Raw genomic sequence first — 11,123 nt, forward strand, 5'->3', positions numbered from 1 at the left:
AGAAGATAAAGTACATGACACTGATAGGTTCATGCACCTACCATTTGAACAGAATCCTAACCTGTTTCCTGGCTTTAAGAAAAGTTCCTTAGCATTTCTATAATTTAAGTTAAAACTGGTTTTCTTAATAGTACCATATGAACTTACCATTGAAAGTAGTTAGATTATTCAAGAAATTGTGTGATCAATACAATGTGGGTGGAAAAGGAATAGAAGACAATTGTAGACACCAGAGACAGTGGGAGAAGAGGGTGGGAAAGGACAGAGGGTCAGAAAGTGGGGTAGAAAATTTTAGATAATAAATGCATGATTAAGTCACTATGCAGTATATTCTAGATGGGAAATCACATTTTGTATGCTATGATGATACTTAGGAAAAAAAAAAAACTCTCCAAGAAAATAAATAATAAAATAAAAACTTCACTTTAGAATGAATAGAAAGGAAAAACTTTCTGCTCACGTTATAAGTATAAATAAGTTATCTTAAAATAAAACTCATAGCACTCTTCTTCCCCAATTTGCCAAGAAACACAAAGCTGTGAAATGAAGTGATCTATAATTTTGTTAAAGCACAAAATTTGCATCCAATGCCATAGGATATGCTTCTAGAAGTACCCTTCTTAGATCTCTTTTCTTACCCCGACTGCTAGGCCCTGCTTTGTTTTCGAGGGGGGTGGGGGTAGAGAGGAGGTATAGTAACTCTTATGAAGAGATATCTGTTTCTTGGTTGTTGAGGAGAGGCTCTAAAAAGGAAGCAAAATCCTAGTATAGATGACAGAAAGAGAAAGTGAAGTGGTTTGAATACTATTAGGGTATTTATAAATTTTGAAATCTGGAAGATCTTGGGATACCCAGTTAATGTTAAGAGTTGACTATAGTGACCTTATTACCAGATGCACTCAAGCAAAAAGCAAAGCCTTTGTCAGAAAAATTCTTGATTTGGGTAAGAAAATTAAGTGGCCAATTCTTATTTTTTCTTTTAAGAATTATTTTTTTTTTTTTTGCTTTATCATCATCATCATTTTCTAGTTTGATCACAGAGAGAAAGCAAGTCACCAGGTCCAGGACTTGCACAATGGTTGGCCATGTGGGAGTCCACCACCTTTAACCACCATGCCACCTGCCGGCCCTAAAGTGGCCAACTTCAAATGTGTCTTTCTTCTTAACAGTTATAAATAGCTTATAATTCCAAAGTCTACAGTGATATCACATGGTTTCAGGACATTTGCTCCTATAATCGTGTGTATGTGTGCACATGCACACACACGGCTGGCTTCATGGTCTGGTGGTTAAGGCAGCTAGATCCCACATGGCCGACCACACAGTTCAAATCTGGGCCCCAGCAGCTTAAACACATGCCAGGTGCATGCATGCCCAAAATCCTGAAAGGGAGAGATGGAAGTGAAGGGATTGCACAGTAAACCCCACCTCTATGTGTGTCCCTCAAAAAAGCACAAGTCCTCTGGCAAAGTACAATGATAAAAATACAATACAATTCCTCTATTTCTTCCATTTTCTTAACCTTGAAAAACAATTCTGTACCTCCCATATTGTATTCCTTCAACTGTGTCCTTAATATGTCCCCTTAAGGAGACTTTTGAGAGCAGTCACGACCCTCCACAGGGCCTTTGTGCAAATAGAAAAATATACTCTTCTGGGACGATTACAGGAACTCTTCTTAGTGAGGAGCTGATGTCTTACAGGAGGGGGAAGAAGTGAAGGTGGGTTCCTTGGGAGGCCTAAGCCAGCACAGAAGATGTGCAAACAGCATTGGGGGCTGAATTTCAGTTCTTGTTGCCTCTTTCAGTCAGGCACCTTCAAGCAAAGCACAAATGATACAACCATATACTGCAGTCCCGTACCTTCAGATTATTTTGCACTGGGAAAGAGGAAGGAAGATCAATGATCAACCTGTCTAGCCATTCTCCAATCACATATTCATCCATATTTTATCTTGTAGAACTAAGATTTATTCAGAAAGGGGTTTCTAACCTCACAAGGAGCACACCCTCACTTTTACCTTTAATTTCCCTCTTGGATGGTTCACTTTTTTGCTTTAAATATAATCAAGACTCATGTGAACACCACATGACAGCAAAGAATATTAAACTCAAGATACACAGAAACACATTTAATGTGCTCTTTGCACCAGTCCTCTGAGATACGAAAAATGAAAGTATTATCCTTGTATCATAGGTAAATGTATCTAAAACTTGAAGAAGCCAAGTGATTTACCCCAAATTTAGCCTGGCACAAAGTGACAAAAAGGACTAAACCTCAGTTTCTGTTTTGTTTGGAGAGAGATTTTTGCTATAGGGCATATGTGCTTGCCAGAGAAAGAGACAGAAAGCAGGGAATCACCCCGCCTGGCCTCAGGAAGGATGGCCATGCCACAATACCTTCTACTCCATTCTCCTCTCTGGATTTTTGGCACGCATGCAAACATGCCCACTATGAGTCGTAAGTCACTGGGTCTGGGACTCAAACCACAGTCAACTACTTGGGAGTCCAGCGACATAATCATTATGCCATCTGCTGGTCCTGGACTAAACCTAGATTTTTAATGAAACTCCTAGTCCAGAATTCATTTTGAATATTCAACATAGCTATAAGGAATCTCCAAAAAACTAATGGGAAAATGCAAATCATGAGAAACTATGCAGCTATTTTTAAAATATTTTGCACCAAAATAAACTTACAATTTAACTCTATTTTTCCATGATTTTTTTCCTAAGTTCCATTGTGAAAATCAAGGTTTTCCTACTTATTCCACTCCCCCTTAACCTTTCGTTTTCATGCCTTCATTACTTGACATTAATTCCTTGGTTGTCATGAAGGATCTTGCAAGCCAAAGGCCACTTCTCCCTTTTTTTTTTTCCCCCCGAACTCCAATACATTTGACACTAATAATCCTGTTTTTTAGATTATCTTCTGCCTAATTTACATAGTGACTGCCCTCGCTACTTACTCATTCTTGTTCTCTTACCATAGATTTATCTAGACATATTACATTTCTCTATATAAATAAGCTGATTTCTTTGTAATTCACATGAAAATAGTTGTTCGAGTATATAGTTTAGACAGTTCTTTTTTTAAAGCAATGATTTTTTATTTAACTTTATTTATTTTTATTTGGCTACAGAAATACAGAGAAAGAAAGTGAGAAGGGAAGCCACCAGATGCAGGATTTAAATTGCAGTCAACCATGTGAGAGTCCAGCACCTTTAACCAGCAGGTCACCTGCCAGTCCCTAGACTCTCTGTTCCTGTAATGCTGCCATTTCCTGTTTAGTGAATCTATTCCACTTAAGGCTGTCACCCACTTCTGGTCCTCCTTTTTTTTTTTTTTAATGATTTTTGCCATGGGGCATTTGTCAAGGAAAGACAGGAAAAGTGAAAAATCATCCCCCTGGGGAAATGGTACACAGCAATCCCCTGATAGGAATCCTGGGTACACACCTCATGTGGCCAATGTATTCCTCAAGCGTGGGTTTGGGACCCAAACTGCGGACTTTGTCTTATGGGATCCAGCACCTTAACCACCACAGCACCTGCTGGCCTGATCTTTTTTTTTTTTTTTTTAAGTTCATTCTTTTTTTTTTTAGTTTATTCATGTTTATTCTCTATTTATTTCATGAAGACAGAGATAAAGGTAAACAGGGAACAGACAAGCATCTTCAACAGAGTGTCATACTATGATCCTTCACTCCAACCTTTCTCAGTCACCTAGAATCATAGGTACATGCACACTCTCATTGTGTACAAGCTGCCCTGGGACCAGCAGTTAGCGTAATGGCTATGTCGCTGGACTCCCACGTGGTCGACCGCGGTTCGAGTCCTGGACCAAGTGGCTTAACCTCTCGCCGGGCGCATGTGCGTGCATGCCCAAGATCCAGAGAGGAGAATGGAGGAGAAGGGATTATGGCGTGGCCATCCCCCCTGGGGGGTGATTTCCTGCTTTCTGTCTCTCTGTCTCTCTCTGTCTGGCGAGCGCACACGCCCTATAGCAAACACCTCTCCAAAACAAACAAACAAACAAACAAAAAAAGCTGCCCCAGGAGCCCAAATCTGATCTTCCACATGGTCTCCAGCACTGGAGTGCTGTACTACATGGCTCAGACACTTGTGGCCTTCATTAACTACAACTGTTGTCTGATCCTATCTAGCTAGCATTTACTTCTTATTGTGATTATTTCCTAAAGGGTAGGATACAGAAGATTGGTGGTATGCTAGATGATATATAAATACATGTATTTATTTATTTTCTAATGCACCCCCTATCCCCCCACACACGTGCACACAGAGGAACTCCCTCGCCATATATACACAGGGCCACGCCATGCTGTAACGACCCTCCCGTGCACACACACAACCTATCTAGCCAGACAGAATCACAGGAGCACCTGGCATGTTCAGGTCAACCTGGGATCTGAGCCCCAGACTTTCCTACATGGCCCTGGTATTGCATAGTGCTACTCTATCACATGTGCCACCACAGTTTGGCCATAAAATTACATGTTTATTGTAAAACATGCTGGGAGGAGGACCCAAAGGAAAAGAGGAGGAAATTTTCCTCTTAAATTCTCTTAATTAAAAGACAAGTAAACTTGGTTTAAAGATAAAGCAAAAGTTGTGAATGACTTAAGTTTGGGAAATATTGCTTACTAAAAACCATGTAGTTACACGAAACACTCAAACTCTGGGTCAATGGTTTAAATACTACTTCTGTTACCTTCTAGCTAAGTAACCCTGAAAAAATTACTAAAATCTCCTTTTTCTCAGTTTTCTACAGTGTTACAGGGATAATTTACTTCCTATTACAATATATGGCTATAAAGAGATAATCCACAGAATATTCACAGACTGACAGGGTAAGTGTTGAATGAACAGTAATTACAATCACCCTTGATCTCTCAGCCCTCATACATGCACGGATTATAAACTGGGCACTTGATTTTTACTATTATTTTCCTGTATATGGGTTTCTCTGAAATGAATTTCCCTTAACTTCTTCAACACATTTGTTTTGAATTTTCTCACATGAATAAAAAAATTACAAGAAAGGGGTCAGCAGGTGGCGTGGTGGTTAAGGCGCTGGACTCCAATGTGGCTGATTATGGCTCAAATCCAGGATCTGGGCTTAAAACTTACACTGGGCATGTGTGCGTGCCCAAAATCCCAGAAGGAGAAAGGAGAAGAGATTGGGATGGTCATCCCTCTAGAGGGTGATTTCCCACCTTCCCTCCCTTCCCTCTCACTATCTCTGTCTCTCTTGGTGAGTGCATGTGCCCTATAGCAAAAACCACTTTAAAAAAAAAAGACAAGATAACCTTTATTAATCAGTCCTTAAGACTGTGACCATCTTGTCAGTGGGAAACAAAAGTTACACTCCTTTGATTCACTAGGCCTTACAAAATTAAAATGACATTTGAGACCAGCAGATGGCAAAATGGTTATGTCACTGGTCTCCCCCATGTCTAAGTGCAGTTCAAGTCCCAGACCCAGTGGCTTGAAACACGCTAGGTGTGTGTGCATGTGTGCCCAAAATCTTTAGAGGAGACTGGAGGAGAAGGTATTGTGGCATGGCCATCTCCTCTAGGGGGTGATTTCTCACTTTCTGTCTCTCCTATCTCTCTGGCAAGTGCATGTGCCCTATAGCAAAAATCTCTCCAAATAAATAAATAAATAAACAAAAAGATCTTTAATGTTTGTTGAGTAAAGCTAAAAATTAAGGAAAATCTGATGCAAATGAGCATCATATTGTGTATTATATATAAAAATAAACTCTTTAAATGTTATCTGTTACATACTCAAGAGTGTAAAACAGAGTATTCTTTCGTTCCAGTAAGACACTCATCAGTTAACCTTAGTTGTGAATCTATTCTTTGGTGCTGTCAATTCTCATCCACTCAGTAATATTTAACAAACCCAGTGTATATGCCAGCCACCATACAAGGGAATAAGGACATGGAAACTATTAAAGAAAAAGAGTCATATAAGAACACAGAATTGAATACAGACATTAGTAGACAGTATGCTAGGTACATGACACTTAATAGTATTTTTTAATGCCAGACTCCACAAATATCGATTGTATCTCCTCCTCCTGTAATATCGAGCACCCAGCAGCACCTTGCAAGGGCGAGTACCTCACATTAACAGCAATGATTTCATAGGTGTCTTGTGTTCAGACTCATGGATAGCATTTGCCAACCAGAAAACTTTCCTGTTGGAACTCAGTAATAGCGCTTGTTTGATTGGATTTGCCAGCAAGTACATGCAGGCACATGTCCAAAAACATGACTGACATTCTGTTCATCTAGAGCAAAATAAGGACTTGAAATATAACTGCCAAGAAGAAAGACTTCTATTTATCCTTTCTAGGGGGAAAATATACAATAAAATATTTAATAAAGTTACTCTCTATAGAATACTTTTGTCCACAAAAATGTTCTGACTGATGCATTAATGGTGCCATTGAAGAATTTTAAATGTTATGACTCAGAAAAGAAATATATTAACTCTCAAGACTTAAAAGTAACAATTAGCATAAACTAAGATAAGCTTTCACTGTATTTCCTATTCATAAAATCATGAATCTTGCTTTACTGAAATGAAAGTATGTTAGTCATAACGCAGTGAGACAATTTTTGGATCTCCCTCATGTAAGAATGTGGTTCTGTAGCAGTTTATGTTAACATTTTATCAGTGATCAATCCTTGTCTTTCACAAATACGAGATATAATAGCATGCAAAACACAAGTTACCCAACAGACTTACAAATTCAAGGAGTGCTTCTAGGGCTGGAGAACCACACTGAAAGGGTGAGGGAGACATAATCTTCAAAATGTTTTATCAGCAGGACAGGTGGGTTTAGGGTACAGAGGAGGAAAACAGGACTGGAATGAGCCAGAACTTCTATATTTTGAGCTGTGAGTAAGATACTAATTCCAGGGATATTTATTGTATCACATGAAGAAATCTTTAAGAACAAAACCCAGCATGTAAATACAAAGAGAAGAAAAACTACCCAAAGAAATATATACACCATTCTGAGAACATGTAGATTACTACTTACAACACTATTTTCTTTAGCCAATACTCTACCATTCTCCATTATTAGTCTTTTACCATGTACTGGGCATAGTAATAAGTTGTTTATATATATTTTTTACTCTTCTAACAAGCTTTTGAGGGAGGTGTTATTATTGTCACCATCTCCATTTTCCTGATGGGAGGATATTGTCCCAATAATATAGGCCAGATCTCAAAATTTAAAAATGATACATAATAATGTAGATTAGAGTTTTAAATTTCCTATAAGCACTCAATTGGCATCTAATTATCCTCTAATAGAAAATGACACACAGAAATTAGCTTCTACTCCACCCCCAAAGTAGATATAACCCATCACTTGCAACATGTTAACCTTTACAGGCAACAATGTTCAGATAATGATGTCAAGCTAAAGGACCAGTTAACAGTGCTCTATCTTATTTATTATAGTCATTACACTTTATAAAATCACAAGGAACAGGAGGTAGTTTGATGGCTTAGAGCATCTCCTTTGGATTTAGTAGTAAGGTTTGAAGGCACACAGTACTACCAACTACTGTGTGTGACCTCACTCCCATTTCATTTCCATATCTGTAAAATGATGAAAATGGTACCTCCCTTGAACACTTGTTTTAGGAGAACAAGGATGTATGGAAAGTATGGAAAGGATTTATGACCATGTTCAGTACATGGTAAAAGGTCAGCTGATGAAGAGAGAAAGGCACATACATAAACTCACCAGAAACCCTCTTTCCAAATAAACTTCTCATACATTCTGAAATTCCATTACAGAGCAGAATTACTTTATTTCAAGCTGTGTCACATGAAAAAAATCTTCAAGAAACAAAACCCAGCAAGTAAATGTGAAGAGAGGGAGCAAGAAGAAAAACTAAGGATCCAAAGAAATATATATACTATTCTGAGAACATACAGATTATTTACAAAGCCAATCTATTCCTAACATTTTAGAGGATCAATGCATTTGGGGTGAGTCAGAAAATATGCTGCAGTGCATCTGTGACACACACCTAAAAAATGGCTCCAGTGAAAGCAGCATCTTAATTACCAATATGGGAGGTTAAATCTACTTTTTAAAAATGCCATTGTTAGGTTTGGTGGGCGCTTAGTACCATCATCATTTTTTATCTGCAGGAGTAAGCTCCCAACCACTTAAACAGAATCCTTCGTTTTTTCTGGTGCATTCTAAATGAAATCCTTACACCAGGGCTGCCTACTGCACAATTCCATAGACCCTAACGAGGTATGAATCTATGAACCGAGGCTAAAGACTGGCCAGTGCAGAAGTCGAGGGCTTTAGAAGCCAGATACATCAGGCATGTCAGAACTCAAAAGATCTCTGATCAAGTCCAAATATACACGCCTTTAAAGCAATCAGACGCAATCTTCCCATGAGAAAGACAGTTCCATCAAAGCCCCTGTTGGCCTCCAGGCCCTTTTTTCTTTCAGTCCTAAAGCGGGTCTTAACCCCGACATCAATAATACCAAAGCCTGGGGTCTGCCAAGTGGGGTTCATCGCTCAAGTCAGGGAATGGAGCGGCCTGGAAGGTGGAAAGACAACCCGATCCTTCTTCGGAGTTGGGCAGCAAGTCCCAGCGGAAGTAGGGTTGGACCAGATTCCCCGAAGGGCCTCTCACCGAATCAAGTCTCTAACCCGGACTCTCCCACACGGCTCGTTGCACACGGAAGCGTGGACAGCAAAGGCCCTGTCTGGGCTCCTGTGTTTGTTGTCTGGGGAACAAACTCCCCCACCACCACCCCAGAAAAATACCCTGTGCCCGTCAGGCCAGCAGAATGAAAACTCCCTCCGAGAACCGGGTTGCAAGGCCTGGGCGGGAGGAAGCCCCACCGCAAGGAGCGCCCGCTGCAGACCACGCGGGGCGGATCTGACTACGCCTTCCCGCTCCCGGACTCAGGATTCGGCACCCAAACAGAAGGGTGATGCCGGGCCCAAGCCCTGCACACGCCCGGGTGTCCGGCGCCCGGGCCTGCTGCCCGGACCCCACCGGCCCCCAGCATCCTGGCCCGTCCACAGGCACCGGCCCCGAGTTTCGGACCTTCCCGGCGCCCTGGCTCCCAGCGTCCGGTCCTTTCCAGCGGGCCTCTGCGATCGCGGCCCCGGTCCCACGCATTACTTACCGGCCAGGAGGAGGGTCGAGTCTGCGCACGCCGAGGGCCTCCGCCAAGCTCTGGCCAGGGGAACGGGGAGGGGACGCTGGTGCCAGTGGGCCGGCTGGAAAGGCCACCGGGCTCGAGGAGCCGAGACTGCGGACCGATAAACCGCCAGGGCACTTTCCCTGCTTCCCTAGAGGCTCAGAGCGAGCGAGAAAAAGAAGCAAGATGGCGGCCAGCCAGCCCCTACGTACTGCGTCACCACGCTACGCACGTCGGCGACCCTTCGCAAGGCGGACCTCCAGCGCGGAGACGGCCGGAGCACGTGACCTCTCGGCGGCCGCCGGCTACGGAGGAGGGTGACGGCGCCTCCTTCTGGTGTGAGGGAGTGCCTGCCACCAACTCGCGTTGCGGATCCGACCGTTGACTACGGATGAACGTCTGCGTGCCTCAGTGAAATGAGCACCGCGTATCGGGTGGGTGGGTGTAAATTGGATCACCCAGCAGCTTGGCAGTATGTGCCCGGCGAGGCAGGGGGAAGGCTGAGAGAGCTGGGCGTGTAGGAGTTTGAGGATTCAGAAGTTCTCTCAGTGAGGAAGCAAATCTAGTGTGAGTAATGTAGTAGGATTGGCATGCCTTGCTGAGAGCACTTGGGAGGTTTGTCATCATGGAGGTAAAATAAGCCATAACGTTTACTTCATGATTTTCCCAGCAGCATTCTGCTCTTTGGTACAGCTGTGGGAAAGACAGATAGTAAGAGTCACCCATGCTGGGTTGTTAACAAGCCATAGTAACTAGGGCCGCTATCTGCCAGTTAGGCGCAAGGATCGATCGTGATGATGGTGTGTCTGAACAGTGGGGGACATGTACCAAATGGTCACTTTCAGCCATTTTGTGAACTATCTATGGTATTTTTAATCTCACTGTATTTTTTCTTAATTACCAGAGGGCTTTTGCACTTGCCAAAGAAAGAGAGGGAGAGAAAGCACCTCCCAGTGGAGCCAGATCATGCTGCAATCCATTCTCCTTCATTCCTCAGCCTGTCAGAATTTGGGGCACATTCAGGTATTACACCCACTTGTATTTCATATCGCCAGAGCCAGGATTTGGATGTGGTTAGCATGTGGGATTCGGCTCTCTTTAGTTACTAAGCTTTGGGGCCAGCCCATGTGGTATATTTTAAACCTAAGTATTCCTTGCTACCTGTTCTGCTATGAGCTGTCTTCCCCACCAGTAGCTGGAGTGTGCTCATGGAATTGAATTGTGGTGATATTAGAATGAATAATGAAAGGCAACCAGCAGATGGTGTAGCGGTTATGTTGCGGGACTCCCATGTGACTGACCGTGGTTTGAATACCAGACCTGGTGGCTTCAAAATCACACTAGGCATGTGTGTGTGTGTGTGTGTGTGTGTGTGTGTGTGCCTAAGATCCCGGGAGGAGAATGAAGAAGGGATTGTGGTGTGGCCATTCCCCCTGGGAGTTATTTCTCACTCCCTGTCTCTCCAAGGAGCACACACACCCTCCAGCAAAAAATCTCTCAAAAAAATAAAGAGATAAATAATAGACATAGACCTCCACATCGATGTTGATGGTCAGTTGAAATGGAAAAGCTTGGCTCCTTGACACAGGGTCATTGACAGAGGAAAGCCTCCTGGCTATCCCCAATGGGGCAGGGAAGCATCACTTGGATGAACTTCTTACAACCTTCTAGGATCTGACCTAAAGTGTCCTGGTCTCAGAAATCTTAAATTTGAGCAATGGAATAAACCTCCAGCAAACAAAAGTCATGAGACTGACATATACAAACAGAAGACTAACTTATTAATTTATTAAATTCCAAGACCTATAATTCATATACCTGAGTACTCACAACTGCAAAGTCAGTGTAGTTTTTGAGTTGACAAAGGGCAAATGTGCTCACTAGAGACAGAGACAG

At 42.3% G+C, this 11,123-nt stretch overlaps 1 protein-coding gene across 9 annotated transcripts in view; it reads right to left on the minus strand.

The window, feature by feature from the left end:
- PRRC2C (proline rich coiled-coil 2C) overlaps positions 1-9,432 on the minus strand; it is a gene marked incomplete at its 3' end in the record, with an annotated part of 105,932 nt that extends 96,500 nt beyond the window's left edge. For all 9 annotated transcript variants that reach the window (XM_014584068.2, XM_027768039.1, XM_027768046.1 and 6 more), the window contains 1 exon segment: positions 9,213-9,432.
- Positions 9,433-11,123: the final 1,691 nt, after the last annotated feature.

Source organism: Tupaia chinensis, unplaced genomic scaffold (genome assembly GCF_000334495.1).
Source record: "Tupaia chinensis unplaced genomic scaffold, TupChi_1.0 Scaffold000074_1, whole genome shotgun sequence".
NCBI classification, from domain to species: domain Eukaryota; kingdom Metazoa; phylum Chordata; class Mammalia; order Scandentia; family Tupaiidae; genus Tupaia; species Tupaia belangeri.